Consider the following 17,434-nt stretch of genomic DNA (forward strand, 5'->3'; position numbering starts at 1 on the left):
TGGAGGAACGACACTAAACCCTGCCTAGGCTTCATATCCGAGTCACGGCACCATTATGTCGCTCCCCCTCTTCACGGAGGAACGACACAGGACCCTGCGCTGTTCTTTTGTCTGCTCAGCCCTCCCCGGGTTTGCTGCTGGTTCTTCCCGGGTTGGCTACCGACCCTTCCACCTCCGTGGAAGGGCGGTTCCCCCTGCCACCTTCCCCACTTCCGCGGGGGAGCGGCACACCGCCGGCCGGCTCTCTCGGGGGCTGCTCAGGTGTTCCTTCAGATAGATGTTCCCCTTAGATGTTCCTGGTGCATGTTGTCTCTCTCCTCCTTTATAGTCCTCTTCCACCAATCCCAACTCTGCTACCCACACGCCGAGTACGCTGCTCTCCTCCAATCAGGAGCAGGTCCTGCTGTTTATTGGTTGAACTGGAGGCAGCTGTGTAGAAGCTGTTTCCTCCTCTCCCAGCGCCATATTGTGGGAGAGCAGATGCATAGAATAAGTCTTAATTCCAGTAACTTAGTCTAGTCCAAGTTGCTCCCCACAAACAATCATTATAATGCAGGGAAAGAAAGGTACAACAATATTTATATGTTACGATGCAGTAAAGCAGCATTTATCACCATGTACCAAATGACATGATAAGCACACGATTTTATACTCTATAGTACCTTCCACAAATAAGGGAAAACATGTGACATCTGTCTTCCGAGCCTGGCATATCTTACTCAGCATAATGATCTCCAGGTCCTTCCCTTTGTTCCAGACGTCTATATTTCACTTTTGTAGTGGTTGAGTGATATTCCACCGTGTAGATATGTTTACCACATTTTCCTTGTCCAATCATCAGCTGATGGAGATCTGTATTGATTCTGTCTTTGCTATTGTGATTGAGCTGCTCTAAACATGGGAGGGCAGGTGACTCTTTCATATGCTGATTTCACATCTTTTGGATATATTCCCAGCACACAGTAGATCTCTTTTTAGTTTTCTGAAGAATCCCCACAGTGTTTTCCATAATGGTTGTACCAGTATGCATTCCCACCAGCAGTGCATTAGGGTGCCCTTATTCCACAATTTCACCAGCATTTGGTTTGGGTTTTTTCTTTTTTATTTTTTTGGATAACAGCCATTCTGCTTTTTATTTGCATTTCCCAGATAGCTAATGATCCTAAGCATCCTTCCATGTGTCTGTTGTCCATTTGCATTTCATCCTTTGAAAAATGCCTGTTTGCATCCTTGCTCATTTCTTAACTGGAGCGTTTGTTTTGTTGTTGTGGAGTTTCTTAAGCTCCTTATACCTTCTGGGTACTTATCCTTTATCAGGATAGATTATAATAAAAAAAAAAAAAACACTGTGCCCACAAATGTGATAGGCAGTCAGCCAAAATTCACATGAGAACTTCCTCCCTTTCCATCAGGTGCCACTCCACCTTGTTAATTGCTTTCTTTGAAGTGCAGAAGCTTCATGGCTTGATGTAATCCCATCTGTCCATTTTTGCTTTGAGTGCCTGTGCTTCTGGGGACTCACCCGATCCAGCTCTCTGTTAATGAGCCTGGGAAAGCCGTAGAAGATGGTACAAGTACTTGGGCCCCTGCACCTGTGTGAGAGACCTGGAGGAAGCTCCTGACTCCTGGTTTCTGCCTGGCCCAGCTCCAGCCATTGTGGCCATTTGGGGAGTGAACCAGTTGATGGAAGACTTCTTTCTCTCTCTCTCTGCCTCTCTCTGTAACTCTACCACTCAAATAAAATATATAAAATCTTTAAAAATAAAAAAATCAGCTCTTTATTTCACTTTTGTATAGTTTTAAAATCTCTAGTTTGTTTATTTCTTAACTTTTGATTGATTTCATGTCTAATATTTCTGCTTGGTTCTCTTTTACTGTCTCTGTTCACTGAGTTTCTCATCCATGTCATGTACAGATGCCCTAATTTCATTTAATTGCTTCCTTGTATTTTCCCATAGCCTGGCAATCATTCCTTGCGATTTCTTGTCCGATTTCACCCATCTCCCTTTCTTCACAGTCCAATCACAACACATTGTTTGTTCCTTTGAAGGAGTCACTAACTCCCTTGCTTGTATTTGTTGTGCTTCTGTGCTGACTTTTGTATGTCTGGGGGCACCTTGTCTCTGGCCTCCGTGGTTACAGCAGAGGAGCCCGGGTATGGCTGTGGTAGACTCCGTGGTTACAGCAGAGGAGCCCGGGTATGGCTGTGGTAGACTCCGTGGTTACAGGAGAGGAGCCCTGGGTATGGCTGTGGTAGACTCCATGGTTACAGGAGAGGAGCCCGGGTATGGCTGTGGTAGACTCCGTGGTTACAGGAGAGGAGCCCGGGTATGGCTGTGGTAGACTCTGTGGTTACAGGAGAGGAGCCCGGGTATGGCTGTGGTAGACTCCGTGGTTACAGGAGAGGAGCCCCAGGTATGGCTGTGGTAGACTCCATGGTTACAGGAGAGGAGCCCGGGTATGGCTGTGGTAGACTCCGTGGTTACAGGAGAGGAGCCCGGGTATGGCTGTGGTAGACTCCGTGGTTACAGCAGAGGAGCCCCGGGTATGGCTATGGTAGACTGCTTTATCCTTAGTCCCACGTGGAGTTGTTGCACAGTCTCCAGTGCCTTCTGTGCAGTAGCAGGGACCTGGGCTGTTCCTGCGGCTCAGTGTGGCCCCTGAGTCCAGCTATGCAGGCATCCAGCAGCCTCCTCGGGTATGGGGAGCCAGGCGTGCCTGGCACCCAGAGTCCTGGCCAGTATCCACGCCGGGCACGGGGGCTGTGAAGTCAGAGTTGGCTCCGGGGCCGAGTGGATTGAGAGGCTGTCTGCCCCTGCTGCCCAGATCCAGATCATGCAGGCTGGAAGAGGCAGGACCTATGTCTGCCATCCACGAGCAGCCCGACATGTGGGCGGGACCTGCGGCAGGGAATCTGCACCAGTGGGAGCACCATCCCTGAGTGCTGGTTACTGGCCTGGGTCTGCCGCCGCTGCCTGGAGCTTGAACGCTGGTGAGCAGCAGTCCCAAACTCTGGCGGCTTCTGTGGGAGGGGCTGGCGCTTGGAGCCCTAAGCCCTGGGCTGGGCTGGGCTAGCGTGGATTCTCTAGGCCAGCGATCCCAGCCAGCTGTAGGACTGTCCTGTGCTAGCTCAGGGCAGAGCCTGGCGGTGAGGTGTGACTAGGCCAGGTGAGGTGCCTGGGGCTTGTACCTGCGCATGCACGGGGTGGGCCTGGGGAGATCCGAGTAGGGCGGGAGTCCCGAGCGGCCCGAGATGGGGCGTGGGGAGGGACTGCCGCGGTCAGACTCCCACCTTGTCCCTGTGCCAAGGTGAACCAGCTGGTTCACGGCTCAGCAGGAGCTCGCGCGGCCAGCAGACTTGCAGCCGGGCCCTGTGTGTGCGGCCCAGAGCCACGCGTGCTCCTCCCGGCGTGTGCAGGTGCACGGGAACACAGCCGCCCCGCCCCACGGCCCCTCGGCCCAGGGCTGCAGCTGCCAGCAGGGCTCAGCTGGAAGTCTGGGGCCCCGGAGGGCGGCGGGCAGGGCCAGGCCGCGGTGGGCAGGGCCAGGCCGCGGTGGGCAGGGCCCCGAGGGCGGCGGGCAGGGCCCCGGAGGGCGGCGGGCAGGGCCAGGCCGCGGCGGGCAGGGCCCCGAGGGCGGCGGGCGGGCAGGGCCCCGAGGGCGGCGGGCAGGGCGGCGGGCAGGACCAGGCCGCGGCGGGCAGGGCCCCGGAGGGCGGCGGGCAGGGCGGCGGGCGGGCAGGGTCCCGGAGGGCGGCGGGCAGGGCCCCGGAGGGCGGCGGGCAGGGCCGCGGGCGGGCAGGGCCCCGAGGGCGGCGGGCGGGCAGGGCCCCGGAGGGCGGCGGGCAGGGCCGCGGGCGGGCAGGGCCCCGAGGGCGGCGGGCGGGCAGGGCCCCGGAGGGCGGCGGGCAGGGCCGCGGGCGGGCAGGGCCCCGGAGGGCGGCGGGCAGGGCCAGGCCGCGGCGGGCAGGGCCCCGGAGGGCGGCGGGCAGGGCCAGGCCGCGGCGGGCAGGGCCCCGGAGGGCGGCGGGCAGGGCCCCGAGGGCGGCGGGCGGGCAGGGCCCCGGAGGGCGGCGGGCAGGGCCCCGGAGGGCGGCGGGCAGGGCCGCGGGCGGGCAGGGCCCCGGAGGGCGGCGGGCGGGCAGGGCCGCGGAGGGCGGCGGGCAGGGCCCCGGAGGGCGGCGGGCAGGGCCGCGGCGGGCCGCTCCCGTCGGAGCCCTGCGGGTTCCCCCTCCGCAGCCCAGGCGCCCGACTCACGGAGGCCCGGTCTGAGCCGCTCTGCTGCGCCCCGCGCTGCCCTCGGTGCTCGTCGGGACGGCCTCGGGGCACCTCCGTGGACCAGGCCAGCCCCGCGCGCCCGGCCGCCATCTCGAGTCAGCGCCAGTTCCGGTCGCGGGGGCCGCCGGGTGTTAGTGACGTCACCGGAACGTGGGCTGTCGTGAAACTCCACGCGTGAGAGCAGGACGCGTTTTCTTTAGGAGTGTTTTTCTCTCTAGCTACTCCGGAAACAGATGTGCTTGCAGACTGCGTTTGGGTTTCCAGTTCGCCGGGATCATTGTCTTCAGTGCAGTAAGAAAGTGATGGGCCGTGTGGTGACGTCACATTTAGAAACTTCTAGAGGCTAGAAAAGCAGTTAAGGCAACACCTTGAGGTCCCCGGGCCGGGGTGGCGCCGGTAGCATTTCCCGCGTGGAATCCACTTGTTCCGTTCGTGTTTCCAAATACACAGACGCTTCCACTGTGCGTTCAGAGTTCTTACTGAACTTGGGCAAATAGCCGCATAGCCATTTTAGTATTCTGTATTTGGTATCTCTTCACTTTAGTATTTTGGAGGAATCAAGCCAAGAGAAGACCGTAAACGCTTCTAAAGTATATTTTGCACAATTGCTGCAAGTTGTATGTAGCTTCAGAAAGAAGCGTCCTTGAATCCGAAAAGAAGAACAGTGAAGAACCGGCCATGTTTCAGTAACAGGGCGAAGCCCAGGCTCGCGTGGTTCCCTGAGTCGCAAGCATCACTGCGCACTCTGAGCTTTGCTAGCGCTCCGTGACCCATCAGTTGCCGTCCTCGAGTTCTAGAAACATTGACCTCTGCACAAACTTAGAGTTTTCAACAATCTACGGGGCTGGCCTTGTGGCCCTGTGGGCCCGGCTCTGCTGGCAACACCGGCATCCCATCTCAGGCCACCGCCTTGAGTCCTGGCTGCTTTGCGGGAGATCAGGCTCCCGCTGAAGGCCCTCCGAAGGCAGCCGGAGGTGGCCCACGCTGGGGCTCTGCCACTCACGAGGGAGAGGAGGAGCCCCTGGCTCCTGGCTCTGGGCTGGCCCTGCCTTGGCTGTTGCAGCCACCTGGGGAGTGAACCAGTGGATGGAAGATTCGCTCCCCCCGCCCCCGCCTCCATGACCCACCTTTCCCTTGTGCTTTCAAACAAGTGAATAAACAGATGCTTTCTTTTTAAAAAAATGAGAGTGAATGAACTAAAGAGAATGAACTAAAATATAACCAATAGGAATTCCTCAGGAGGGACCCTCTTTGCATGCTTTGGAATTTGGAATTCCTGTAAATTTTTTTTTGCTTTATTTTTATTGGCACATACACCTGTGCATACTTGTGGTGTACTGTGTAATAGTTCAATACCTGTATACAGTGTGACATGTTCAGTCAGCTTAAGCGTGCTGATCTTAAACGTTCCTCATTTTTGTGAAGAAACACTCTAAATCCTTTCCTCTGGACATTTAAGAGTATATGGTGTTGGCCAGCGCTGCGGCTCACTTGGCTAATCCTCCACCTGCGGTGCCGGCACCCCGGGTTCTAGTCCCAGTCTGGGCACCGGATTCTGTCCTGGTTGCCCCTCTTCCAGTCCAGCTCTCTGCTGTGGCCCGGGAGGACAGTGGAGGATGGCCCAAGTGCTTGAGCCCTGCACCCACATGGGAGACCAGGAGGAAGCACCTGGTTCCTGGTGCGCCAGCCGTAGCAGCCATTTGGGGAGTGAACCAACGTAAGGAACACCTTTCTCTCTGTCTCTCTCTCTCTCTCTCTCTCTCTCACTGTCTAACTCTGCCTGTCAAAAAAAAAAAAAAGAGTATATGGTGCATTGTCACTACGGTCGCCCCGCCCCCATGCAAGCAAACACAATACTTCTTCTTTCTTTCATTGGCAAAACTCTTCCCATCCCTCCCTTCCCCAACTCTCCCCAGCTTCAGGTAAATCTCATCCTGCTGTCAGCTTCTCTGAGATCAACACTTTTAGATGCCACATATGCATCAAACAGACAGAATTTGTTTTTCTGTGCCTGGCTTATTTCAGTTGGTGTCAAGATCTACACGTCCATCCACCTTGCAGGTGCAGGGTTTTGTGTTTTTATGGTTACATAATATCTCATTGTGTATCCAGGCCAGGTTGCATCCAGTCCTTGGTTGGTGGACGCTTAGGTTTTTCCATGTCCTGGATGTTGTTAAAAGAGGAGAGATACACCTGGGAGTGTAGACTGATTTCATTTCCTTCAGCTGTGTGACCAGCAGTAGCATTGCGGGATCATACAACGGTTCTGGTTTTCATTTTCTTTGTGTGTGTGTGTGTGTGTGTTTTGTGTGTGTGTGTGTTTTTGACAGGCAGAGTGGACAGTGAGAGAGAGAGAGACAGAGAGAAAGGTCTTCCTTTGCCGTTGGCTCACCTTCCAATGGCCGCCACGGCCGGCGTGCTGTGGCCAGCACACTGCGCTGATCCGAAGGCAGGAGCCAGGTGCTTCTCCTGGTCTCCCATGGGGTGCAGGGCCCAAGCACTTGGGCCATCCTCCACTGCACTCCCGGGCCACAGCAGAGAGCTGGCCTGGAAGAGGGGCAACCAGGACAGAATCCGGCGCCCTGACTGGGACTAGAACCCGGGGTGCTGGCACCACTAGGCGGAGGATTAGCCTGTTGAGCCACGGTGCCGGCCACTGGTTTTCATTTTCTGAGGAACGTTTCTATTGCTTTCCACAATGACTGCTGATTCGTATCCCCACTAACAATGGGCAGGGTTCCCTGACTACCACGTGTTCTCTCCTGCCTTTGTATATGGATTTTACACCCTGCAACTTGGCTCAGTTCTCTCAGTCAAACTTTGGTGGCGTCTGTCGGGTTTTTTATATAAAAGAAACCATGCTAGTGCAAACAAGGACAGTTTGACTTCTTCTCTTTCTTTGGCCGCATTGCTCGGGTGAGGACTTTCAGTACCACGTTGATCGAAAGGATGGAGAGTGAGCCTCCTTGTCTTGTTCCACATCTTAGAACAAATCTTCGGGGCCGGCGCTGTGGCATAGTGGGTTAACGCCCTAGCCTGAAGCGCCGGCATCCCATATGAGTGCCGGTTCAAGACCCAGATGCTCCTCTTCCGATCCAGCTCTCTGCTATGGCCTGGGAAAGCAATAGAAGATGGCCCAAGTCCTTGGGCCCCTGCACCCATGGGGGAGACCAGGAAGAAGCTCTTGGCTCCTGGCTTCAGACTGGTGCAGTTCTGGCCGTTGCGGCCAACTGGGGAGTGAACCATTGGATGGAAGACCTCTCTCTCTCTCTCTCTCTGCCTCTCCTCTCTCTGTGTAACTCTGACTTTCAAATAAATAAATAAATCTTTAAAAACAAAAAAAAAAGAACAAATTGTCTAGCTTTTCCCAATTCACTGGGGTGTTAGCCGTTGACTTCTTCTATATCCATATGGCCTTTATAAATTGAGACACGTTCCTTCTAGGCTGAAACTGGCCAGAGTTTTATCAGGGGGAATGTTGAATTTTTTCAGATCATATGGTTTTCATCCTGAGTTCGATTGATGTGCGGAATCACATTTATTGACTTATGTGTGTTGAATCATTTTGTATCCCTGAGTATGCTGAATAAACCTTATACTATGTTGTTAGATATGGTTTTCTAGTGTTTTCTTCATGATTTTTGCGTCTAAGTTCATCGGCTATATTGACCTGTGACTTTGTTTTTTCCATCCTGTCTGGCTCTGGTAGCAAGGTATTGCCGACAAATGGAATGCATCTGGAAGGATTCCCTCTGCTCCCATGTTTGGTGGTGGTTACTGAGGACTGGTACTAGGTTTTGACTACTTGGCAGAACCCAGCAGGGAAGCTGTCTGGTCCTGGGCTTTTCTCTGGTGGAGACATTCTATTCCTGACCCAAGTTCACGGATCCTCACAGCTCTGTTCAGTTTCTAGACCCTCATGATCCGGTCTTAGAAGGTAGCCGTCTCGGGGATCTGTCCATTCCTCTGGGTGATCACGTTGTGTGTGTATGTCTGTCCACGCAAATCTCTAGTGATCCTTGTGTTCCTGCGGTGTCAGCTGTGAATCTGTGTCTTCAGTGCCCACTTGGGCAATGTCATCTTTTTTTGTAAGCTGACTCTTCATTGAGATTTTGGGTTTTTAATCTCTTGGCTATTTCGTTCCTTCTGTGAATTTTGGGTTCCGTCTGTTCCTGTCTCTAGCCCCTTGCAGTGCGACAGCAGACGGTTTGGTATCTTTCTGCATTTTTATGTGAGCGTTGATCTCCACAGGCCGCTCCACAGGGCTTCTGCTGTGTCCTGCAGGCTGTGCTGCCTTGTGTCTCGGTCTTCATTGGCTGCTGAAGCTGTGTGGCTTCCTTCTCCTTCTCTCCCGGACCCGCGTGTGGCTCGGGGGTAGGGTATTTCATGCCCATGTGTTTGCATAGCTTACCAAATTATCTTATTATTGATTCTGCCTTATTGGCTTCTGGTCAGAAAAGACCCTCAATGTGATAGTGGTTTTGAAAAATTCATTGAGACCTGCCTTGTGCCCCAACCTGGAGAACACCCCACGTGCTGTTGGAAGAAGGAGCTTTTTGCACATCTTGATGGAGTGTTTGGGGGTGTCTGTCCCCTCCATCTGGTCTAGGATAGAGTTTAACTCTGCTGCTTCGTTGCTGATTTCTGTTGGTGTGATCTGTCCAAGGCTAAAAGTTTATTATTAAACTGCCTGCTGTCATTGCATCGGAGTCTCTCTCCACTTCGGTCTCCTGACATCTGCTTTCTGTGTCTGGGCGCTCTAGTATGGGGTGCTTGTGTTGACAGTTATTCACTCCTCTTGCTGAACTGACCCCCACCTCAATACACAGTGGTCTTCCTCACCTCTTTCTCTGCATTTGACTCAGCTTAGTTTATGTGATAGAACTAGAGCTGCTTCTGTTTTCTTTTCTGTTCCGTTCGATAGCATCTTTTTCCATCCCTTCACCTTCTGAAAAAAAAATTTTTTTTGAAAGACTGAGAGACAAAGAGAGACAGAGGCAGACCAGATCTTACGTCTGCTGCTTCATTCTCCCAAGCACCCACAAGAGCAGGCCTGGGGCAGGCCAAGCCGGGCAACTGGCACTCAGTCCAGGGCTCCTCCCCGAGTCTCCTCCAGCTCCAGCCTGTCTGTCCTTGCGAGCAGAGGCAGCTCCCTGGGAGACAGAGTGCGGTCTTCCTGCTGTTGCTCTTTCATCAGTTCAGTAGCTCATGTCTTGAGTTGCAGAACTGAGTTAATCCACCTTGGAGGCAAGTTCTGATAGGTAAGGACTTAGCACCACTGCTTTGTCCATTCGCTACTCTTGGTTTGTTTGTGATTCTTTCCTTCCTTTCTCCCTCTCTATGCCCTGTGGCTAAGTGACTTCCTCCAGTAATGTGTTTGAAACTTTGCTTACCGTTTATGAAGTTTCCATTACAGATTTTTACTTTGTGGTTACCACGAGGCTTACAGAAGGCATATGCTGGTTAACAAGCTATTCTCATATATTGTCAAAGCAATGTTGTGTCCCAGCTGCTCACTTCTAATCCAGCTCCCTGCTGATGGCTGGGAGAGCAGTAACAAATGGCCCAAGTGGGAGATTTTCTTTGTTTTTCTCTCTCTGTAACTCTCACTTTCAAATAAATTTTTTAAATCTTAAAAAGCCAATGCAATATTAATTGTAAAGATAGGAAAAGGAATAAAATGGAAGAGAAAATAGTAATGAGAAACTCTACACATGCAACTCCATTCTTCCCCAAATTTTGAATTTTGATGCCTACTTCTTAGAGCAATAATGTAATTATTCTATTTTTTAATGTTTTGCTTTGGGTCACATAATGATATGTGATAGGAAAAATTTGCCATACTAGAATATTTTTTAAAGATTTATTTATTGAAAAGGCAGAGTGATAGAGATATGGGGAGAGATGGAGACAGAGAGAGAGCCTCCACCTGTTGGTACACTTCCAAATGGACTCAACAGCCAAGGCGGAACCAGGCTGAAGTCGGGAGCCAGGAGCTGCTTCTGGGTCTCCCATGTCAATGGCACGGGCCCAGGCACCTGGGCCATCACCTGCTGCCTCCCGGGGAAAATTGGCAGGAAGCCAGATTAGAAGCAAAACAGCAGGGACTCAAACCAGCGCTTCCGTTTTGGATGCTGGTGTTGCAAACAGCACCTCACGCGCTGCACCACAGCGCCACCCCACGTTGAAGGCCCTGGGCTGGCCCGTGTGAGGACCCAGCGTGGCTTTTCCTCCTGGGTGTGAGTGCGCCATCCCTGCAGTCTGAAGAAATCCCGTTAGAATTCACCCGAGGGCAGGCGGGGCGGTGATAACTGCCCTCGGCTCTGTCCTCTGGAGGTCTTCATCTCTCCTTCCTTTCTGAGGTGTGGGTCTTCCGTGAACACCCTCGGTGAGCGGGCTTCCCCTCCAGAGCCGGGAAACTCGTCTACTCCTTCCTGGGCTGCACGGTATCTGCTGAGTCATGGCTGCAGATGGAGCCCATGTCTTTTGGTTTCTGCTGAGTCATGGCTGTCAGGTACGTGGAGCCCATGTCTGTTGGTTTCTTCCCCTTACTGCTCCCAGAATCCTCTGTGCCCTTGACCTTTTGGTGCGGATTTGATGTCACGGGGTAGACTTGCTGGAGCTGAACCTTGGCCTTTGGGTGCCTGGACAGTCCTTCCTTAGGACTGGGATGTTTGTTGTCTTTCAAAAGACCACAGCGCAGGCCTCTGCCTTTGCTGCTCACTGCTCGCACAGCTGTGTGTCCTCAGGCTTCCTGGGCCACGGGACACACTGCCCCCCTGCACAGGGACCGAGAGGATACAGTGTCCACGGGACACACTGCTCCCTGCACAGGGGCCCGGGAGGCTCCAGTGTCCACGGGACACTGCCCCCTGCACAGGGCCCGGGAGGATCCAGTGTCCACGGGACACACTGCCCCCTGCACAGGACCTGGGAGGCTCCAGTGTCCACGGGACACACTGCCCCCTGCACAGGGGACCAGGAGGATCCAGTGTCCACGGGACACACTGCCCCCTGCACAGGGGACCGGGAGGCTCCAGTGTCCACGGGACACACTGCCCCCTGCACAGGGGACCGGGAGGCTCCAGTGTCCACGGGACACACTGCCCCCTGCACAGGGGACCAGGAGGATCCAGTGTCCACGGGACACACTGCCCCCTGCACAGGGGACCGGGAGGCTCCAGTGTCCACGGGACACACTGCCCCCTGCACAGGGCCCGGGAGGATCCAGTGTCCACGGGACACACTGCCCCCTGCACAGGGGACCAGGAGGATCCAGTGTCCACGGGACACACTGCCCCCTGCACAGGACCTGGGAGGCTCCAGTGTCCATGGGACACACTGCCCCCTGCACAGGGGACCAGGAGGATCCAGTGTCCACGGGACACACTGCCCCCTGCACAGGGCCCGGGAGGCTCCAGTGTCCACGGGACACACTGCCCCCTGCACAGGGCCCGGGAGGATCCAGTGTCCACGGGACACACTGCCCCCTGCACAGGGCCCGGGAGGCTCCAGTGTCCACGGGACACTGCCCCCTGCACAGGGCCCGGGAGGATCCAGTGTCCACGGGACACACTGCCCCCTGCACAGGGGACCGGAGGGCTCCAGTGTCCACGGGACACACTGCCCCCTGCACAGGGCCCGGGAGGCTCCAGTGTCCACGGGACACACTGCCCCCTGCACAGGGCCCGGGAGGATCCAGTGTCCACGGGACACACTGCCCCCTGCACAGGGGACCAGGAGGATCCAGTGTCCACGGGACACACTGCCCCCTGCACAGGGCCCGGGAGGATCCAGTGTCCACGGGACACACTGCCCCCTGCACAGGGGACCGGGAGGCTCCAGTGTCCACGGGACACACTGCCCCCTGCACAGGGCCTGGGAAGATCCAGTGTCCACAGGACACACTGCCCCCTGCACAGGGGACCGGGAGGATCCAGTGTCCACGGGACACACTGCCCCCTGCACAGGACCTGGGAGGATGCAGTGTCCACGGGACACACTGCCCCCTGCACAGGACCTGGGAGGATGCAGTGTCCACGGGACACACTGCCCCCTGCACAAGGTCCTGGGGGGCTCCAGTGTCACTGCTGACAAGGACCGCAGAGCAGGGCCTCCGGAGCCTGGGGTGTGGGCACGTTCTGGCTGCAGTAGGGGCCGGGGGTCAGCCACACGGGGATGGTGTAGGAGGAGAGGAGCGGGCTTGCAACCGCAGGTCCAGGAGGGCAGGGCTCCCACGCACACAGCAAGGGGCTGTGGGCATGGACAGACTGGGCTGGGCGGAGCCACAGGCCTGGGCTCTGCAGGAGCCACGTGGAGCAGGGCTCAGCCAGTACCGGAGTCTGCACTTTGGTCTCTCTTTAGTGCAGTCAGCTCCTCCTGCCCCTGCTTCCTGGGGGACCCTCAGCTGGGGGCTGGGCCTGCAGACCACCCCCTCAACGAGCACAGACGCTGGGCAGGTCCCTTGTGGGTCTCATGCCCCAGGACGTCACAGCTGTCCCTGGGCAGCACGATGCAGACTGGCCTCACAGACAGCCTTGGAGCATGGTGCAATGGCCTGGCTCCCAGAATGCGCCAGCCCCGCCTGGCCCTGACATTCTCTGGGTCGGCCCCGCTCTGTCCTTGGGCCACTCTCGCCTGTGGCCCTGGGCCAGGACTTGTTTCTCCGCTCAGCCCACTCCAGGGAGGCGGGGATCAGGCCAGTCTGGAGCTGGCCTCTGAGGTCCACGGGGAACTGTGGGCACAGCTAAGGGGTGGAGGCCCCAACACCAAGCCCCTGGCCATACCCTGAATGTGTGGCCCCACAGCTCCTGGCCCGGGAACCACGCATCGTGTCCTGCAACCCTGGGGCCCTGCTCCCTGGGGGCAGCAGAGTGGGAGTGGGGTCCTGGCGCCCAGGACTGCCCACTCTGACATGGCCTCCTGGGGCCCGGCCCCTCCTCAGAGCTGCAGCCCAGGGCCTGGCCCAGCCCAGAGGGAGCAGACAGGGCGGGCAGGGCCCTCTGGTCTGCAACTGAGCCCATGCATGCCCTCCTGCCCTGGCCAGGTCTGCCATGCTGCTTGGAGAGGAGGGGTCTTGGTGTCAGGGCAGGGCGGGGCCTCACCAGGGTGCACGGTGGAGGAAAAGGGGCCCTCAGCTGACAGCAGACCAGCACCTGCGTCTCTGGGCCCACACTCCAAGCCTGCTCTTTCCTAGCCCCAGCCCCAGTGCCTTGAATGCAGCTGAAGTGTTCTAGAGGGATCCCTGTGTTGAGGGTGCCATCCACTGAACCCACACCCTTCTTCCCAGGCAGTGCCTAAGCCACACTCCCAACCAGCCCTGCCGTTTGTTTTGTAAGTCAGTGTGGACCAATGGGACCAGGGCAAAGCCCACAGGTTCCTCTCTGGGCCCCTGCAGGGTTTCCCCGTGGTGAGCAGGTTCCTCCCAGCTACCCGCTTGGCCTTGCTCTCCAGGTACTACTGGCCTGGGGGAAGGCAGACATCCTGACAGTTCCACTGGGCATGTCTGTGTGTCACAGTGGCAGGTGTGAACTCTCACAGGTGTGAACCCACCGTGGGCCTCCTACCTCGAGCAGGTGTGAACTCATGCAGGTGTGAACCCACCGTGGGCCCCCTACCTTGAGAAGGTGTGAAGTCACGCAGGTGTGAACCCACTATGGGCCTCCTGCCTTGGCAGGTATGAGCCCACGCAGGTGTGAACCCACCATGGGCCTCCTGCCTCAGCAGGTGTGAACCCACCGTGGGCCTCCTGCCTCAGCAGGTGTGAACTCTCACAGGTGTGAACCCACCGTGGGCCTCCTGCCTTGAGCAGGTGTGAACTCACGCAGGTGTGAACCTACCATGGGCCTCCTGCCTTGAGCAGGTGTGAACTCATGCAGGTGTGAACCCACCGTGGGCCTCCTGCCTCGGCAGCAGGTGTGAGCCCACACATCAGCCTACCGCCCCCTTCTCTGCTGTTGAATCTGAGCCGCTGGGCATGGCCATGCCGCCCTTCCTCACCTGTGGCTCCAGCCGTGGCCTGGGAGCTGCCTGGCCTGCGGGCCCCTCAGCCCTGCGGCATCTGCTGCACCTGTGTGTGTCTGGGGGCGGCTCAGCACCATTGGGGCTCACGCTGCTCTGACGTTCACGACGCCTGAAGCCAAGCTCTCGGGCAGCTGACATCCCCACAGAACCCAGTCCAGGCTTCTGCCCCCTGACCGTTCCTCTCCACTGCTGTGCCTTCCAGAGGCTCCTCCACCCCGCCCAAGGCCCCTTCCATATTGGATGCGTGTCTGGCGCCGCTCTGAGAAGCAGGTCACATGCCTCCTCACCCCCAGGGTGGCGTCCACCGAGGCCCCCGGGGAAGGAAGTCTCCCGTCCTCCTTCCCGGATGTCACAGGAGCAGCTCCCCGGCCCCCGCCTCGCTGTGGCACGGGGCCCCCTTGTCACTGAGGCCCACTTCACACCTGACCCGCTCGGAGCCTCCCACGGTTGCCGGGAGATCCCCAGTCGCCGCACCCGGGCTGCTGTGCCGGCCCAGCGTCTCTGGGCCCTGCTCCTGTCAGGCTCCCAGAGGCCGTGTGTCACTCTGTGCTCCAGGAAGCCGTTTGGGGAAGTCTGTGAGCAAATGCGACTGCTAGAAAGCACTGGTAGGACTTCTGCCTCACAATTTTTCTAAAACCTAAAGCTATTTTTTGGAGCATTTTATTTACTATTTGTTTGTTTATTTTTTATTTGAAAAGCAGAGCGAGTGTTCATCTCCTGCCGGATCTCCCCCCAGATGCCCACAACAGCCAAAGCTGGGCCAGGCTGCAGTCGGGAGCCTGGCCCTCCATGCGGGTCTCCCACGTGGGTGGCAGGGGCCCAAGCACTTGAGCCATCGTGTGCTGCCTCCCGGGCACATCAGCAGGGAGCTGGATGGGGGCGGGGCCAGGACTGGAGCCTGGATACTGTGATGCGGGAGGCAGGCGTCCCCGCTGAGCCCCACGCCCCCGCAGAGCAGCCGGAGCAGGGCCGGAATCAGGCAGCCCCTGCGCGCGTTGGCCACGATGTGCGTCTGACACCTGCCCGCGAGTCTCTCCAGAACCATCTTGGACTTCCCAGCTCTTGGTCTTCTGCACTCTGCACGCCCTCGGGGACCTGAGGCGGCCCGCCCACCTTCCACTTCTTCCCCTGGAGCCTCCTGCCTGGCGGGCACTGTGTCCTGCGCCTGTGGAGAAGGGGGCCCCCACCCCTGCCCGAGGAGCTTCCGCCCAGTAGGTCTGAGCCCGGGAACACGTGCCCACACCCCCGCTCCGAGGTTGTGAAAATGGCGAACGGGGACGCAGCCTCTGAATCCCTGCAACAGGGCTCCCGTCATCCCTAACAGCCTTGGTAAGCTCCCGAGGAAAGCCCTGGAGCCGAGTCGAGGCGTGCGGATGCACCAACCTCGCACAGGCCCCAGGCACCGCGCCACGCATGCTCGGGTTTGCGGGCCCGGCCACTCCACATCTGGCTCTCTGTGCCGCGCTCAGCCTGTTACACAGGACAGTCAGCTCTGCGCTGGGCGTGGGCTCACATCATCCGTGCTCCGGGTGTGGCCAAGGCGGGCGGGCGGTGGCCCAGGGCACCACGTGTGTCTCCAGCTCACGGCCTCGGCTGTCGGGACACAGCCTCGCTGCGAGCCAGGGTTCTCCAGGTGTCAACCATGACACCCACAAGGAGGAGGGAGGCGTGCGTCTGACACCTGCACTCTGAGCACCTGTGGGAACCTGAGACAGCCCAGCCCACCTTCCACTCCTTTCCCCGGAGCTTCCTGTGGGGCGGGCACAGTGCCCCACGCCGGTGAAGGGGTCCCCCACCCCCGCTCCAGAGAGTAAAGGCAGAGCCTCTGTGAACTCACTCCTTTGGGTCCGTGCACTGTCGGGAGACGGCCGGGTAGGGCCGGAACTGCGCGCAGGCAGGTGCAGCGGGTGTGTCCAGCGGCAGGAGTCCCAAACCAACAGGGAACAGCGAGACACATCCCCCACCACGGGACCGCCGCCGTGAGCGAGGGAAGTGAGCCCGGGTGAGGACGCGGGACAGGAAACTGCGGTGTGAGCAGAAGCTGACGTGGGAGGCCGGTCCCCACAGTTAGCAGTGGACGTGGGAAGCCCAAGGCCTGCCCCCTCCAGGCCCTGGCTGTGACAAGTCCCCCTGAGCCCTCAGCCCTGTGTGGCCTCAGTCCAGCAGCTGAAGCAGGAATGCTCCAGGCACCCCAAGTCCCCAGCAAACAAGGGTGCTGAGGGGACCAACACTTCTCCCAGGGACTGGCACCAGCTTCTGCCGACCGCCCCACGGCGGTCCACCGCTGCCCCGGCCCGGGCCTCCCAGCCAAGGGGCCCTCGGGCTGCCCTGGCCCTGGTGGCACCTGTCGAGGTCCTTGTGCTCGGGTGCCCAGCGTTTACTCAGCTGCTGTTTTTTTTTTTTAAAGATTATTTCTTTATTTGAAAGGCAGAATGACAGAGAGTCAGAGAGAGAGAGAGAGAGAGAGAGATCTTCTACCCATTGGTTCACTCCTCAAATGGCCACAACAGCCAGGGCTGGGCCCGGCCAAAGCCAGGAGCCCAGAGCTCCATCTGGGTCTCCCACATGGGTGCAGGGTCCACGCACTTGGCCCACCTTCTGCTGCTTCCCCAGGCCATTAGCAGGGAGCTGGATCAGAGGTGGAGCAGCCGGGATTTGAACTGGCGTCCATGTGGGATGCTGGCCTCGCAGGCGGTGGCGTAACCCACAATGCCAGCCGGGATTTGAACTGGCGTCCATGTGGGATGCCAGCCTTGCAGGCGGTGGTGTAACCCACAATGCCAGCCGGGACTTGAACTGGCGTCCATGTGGGATGCCGGCCTCGCAGGCGGTGGCGTAACCCACAATGCCAGCCCCATGGGAGTACTCAGTTTCATGACAGAATGAAGCTCGTGTCACCTCTTGTAAGCTACGCAGCAGGTACGGCAGAAAGGTGCCTGCTGTGTGGCCGTCACCTGGGACCGCAGCCAGCACACCTGTCCCCAGACAAGCAGGTTCAAGCGTCCTTGTGGCCCATGTTCTTAGGAGGAAGATGGAGAAAGGGGCAGGCGTGGGATAGGCCTGGTCCCCTGAGTCGATTCCAGAATGGGTGAGGCTGGCCACAGAGACCGGAGGGTGAGGGCGCTCGCACGTGG

The 17,434-nt window shown here is 57.8% G+C and overlaps 1 long non-coding RNA gene across 2 annotated transcripts; it reads left to right on the forward strand.

Moving 5' to 3' along the window:
• Positions 1-9,374: 9,374 nt before the first annotated feature.
• Positions 9,375-16,136, forward strand: LOC149126364 (uncharacterized). Of its 2 annotated transcripts, none has more exons than XR_016234968.1 (3): positions 9,375-9,538; positions 10,640-10,791; positions 14,999-16,136. It is a non-coding gene; the product is annotated as an uncharacterized LOC149126364 (long non-coding RNA). The 2 variants fall into 2 exon arrangements; XR_016234967.1 differs by having other exon boundaries at positions 9,384-9,538; positions 15,002-16,136.
• The last annotated feature ends 1,298 nt before the right edge of the window (positions 16,137-17,434 follow it).

The sequence above is a fragment of the Oryctolagus cuniculus genome, chromosome 6, assembly GCF_051225735.1.
Source record: "Oryctolagus cuniculus isolate XC-2025 breed Fujian yellow rabbit chromosome 6, ASM5122573v1, whole genome shotgun sequence".
Lineage (NCBI taxonomy): Eukaryota > Metazoa > Chordata > Mammalia > Lagomorpha > Leporidae > Oryctolagus > Oryctolagus cuniculus.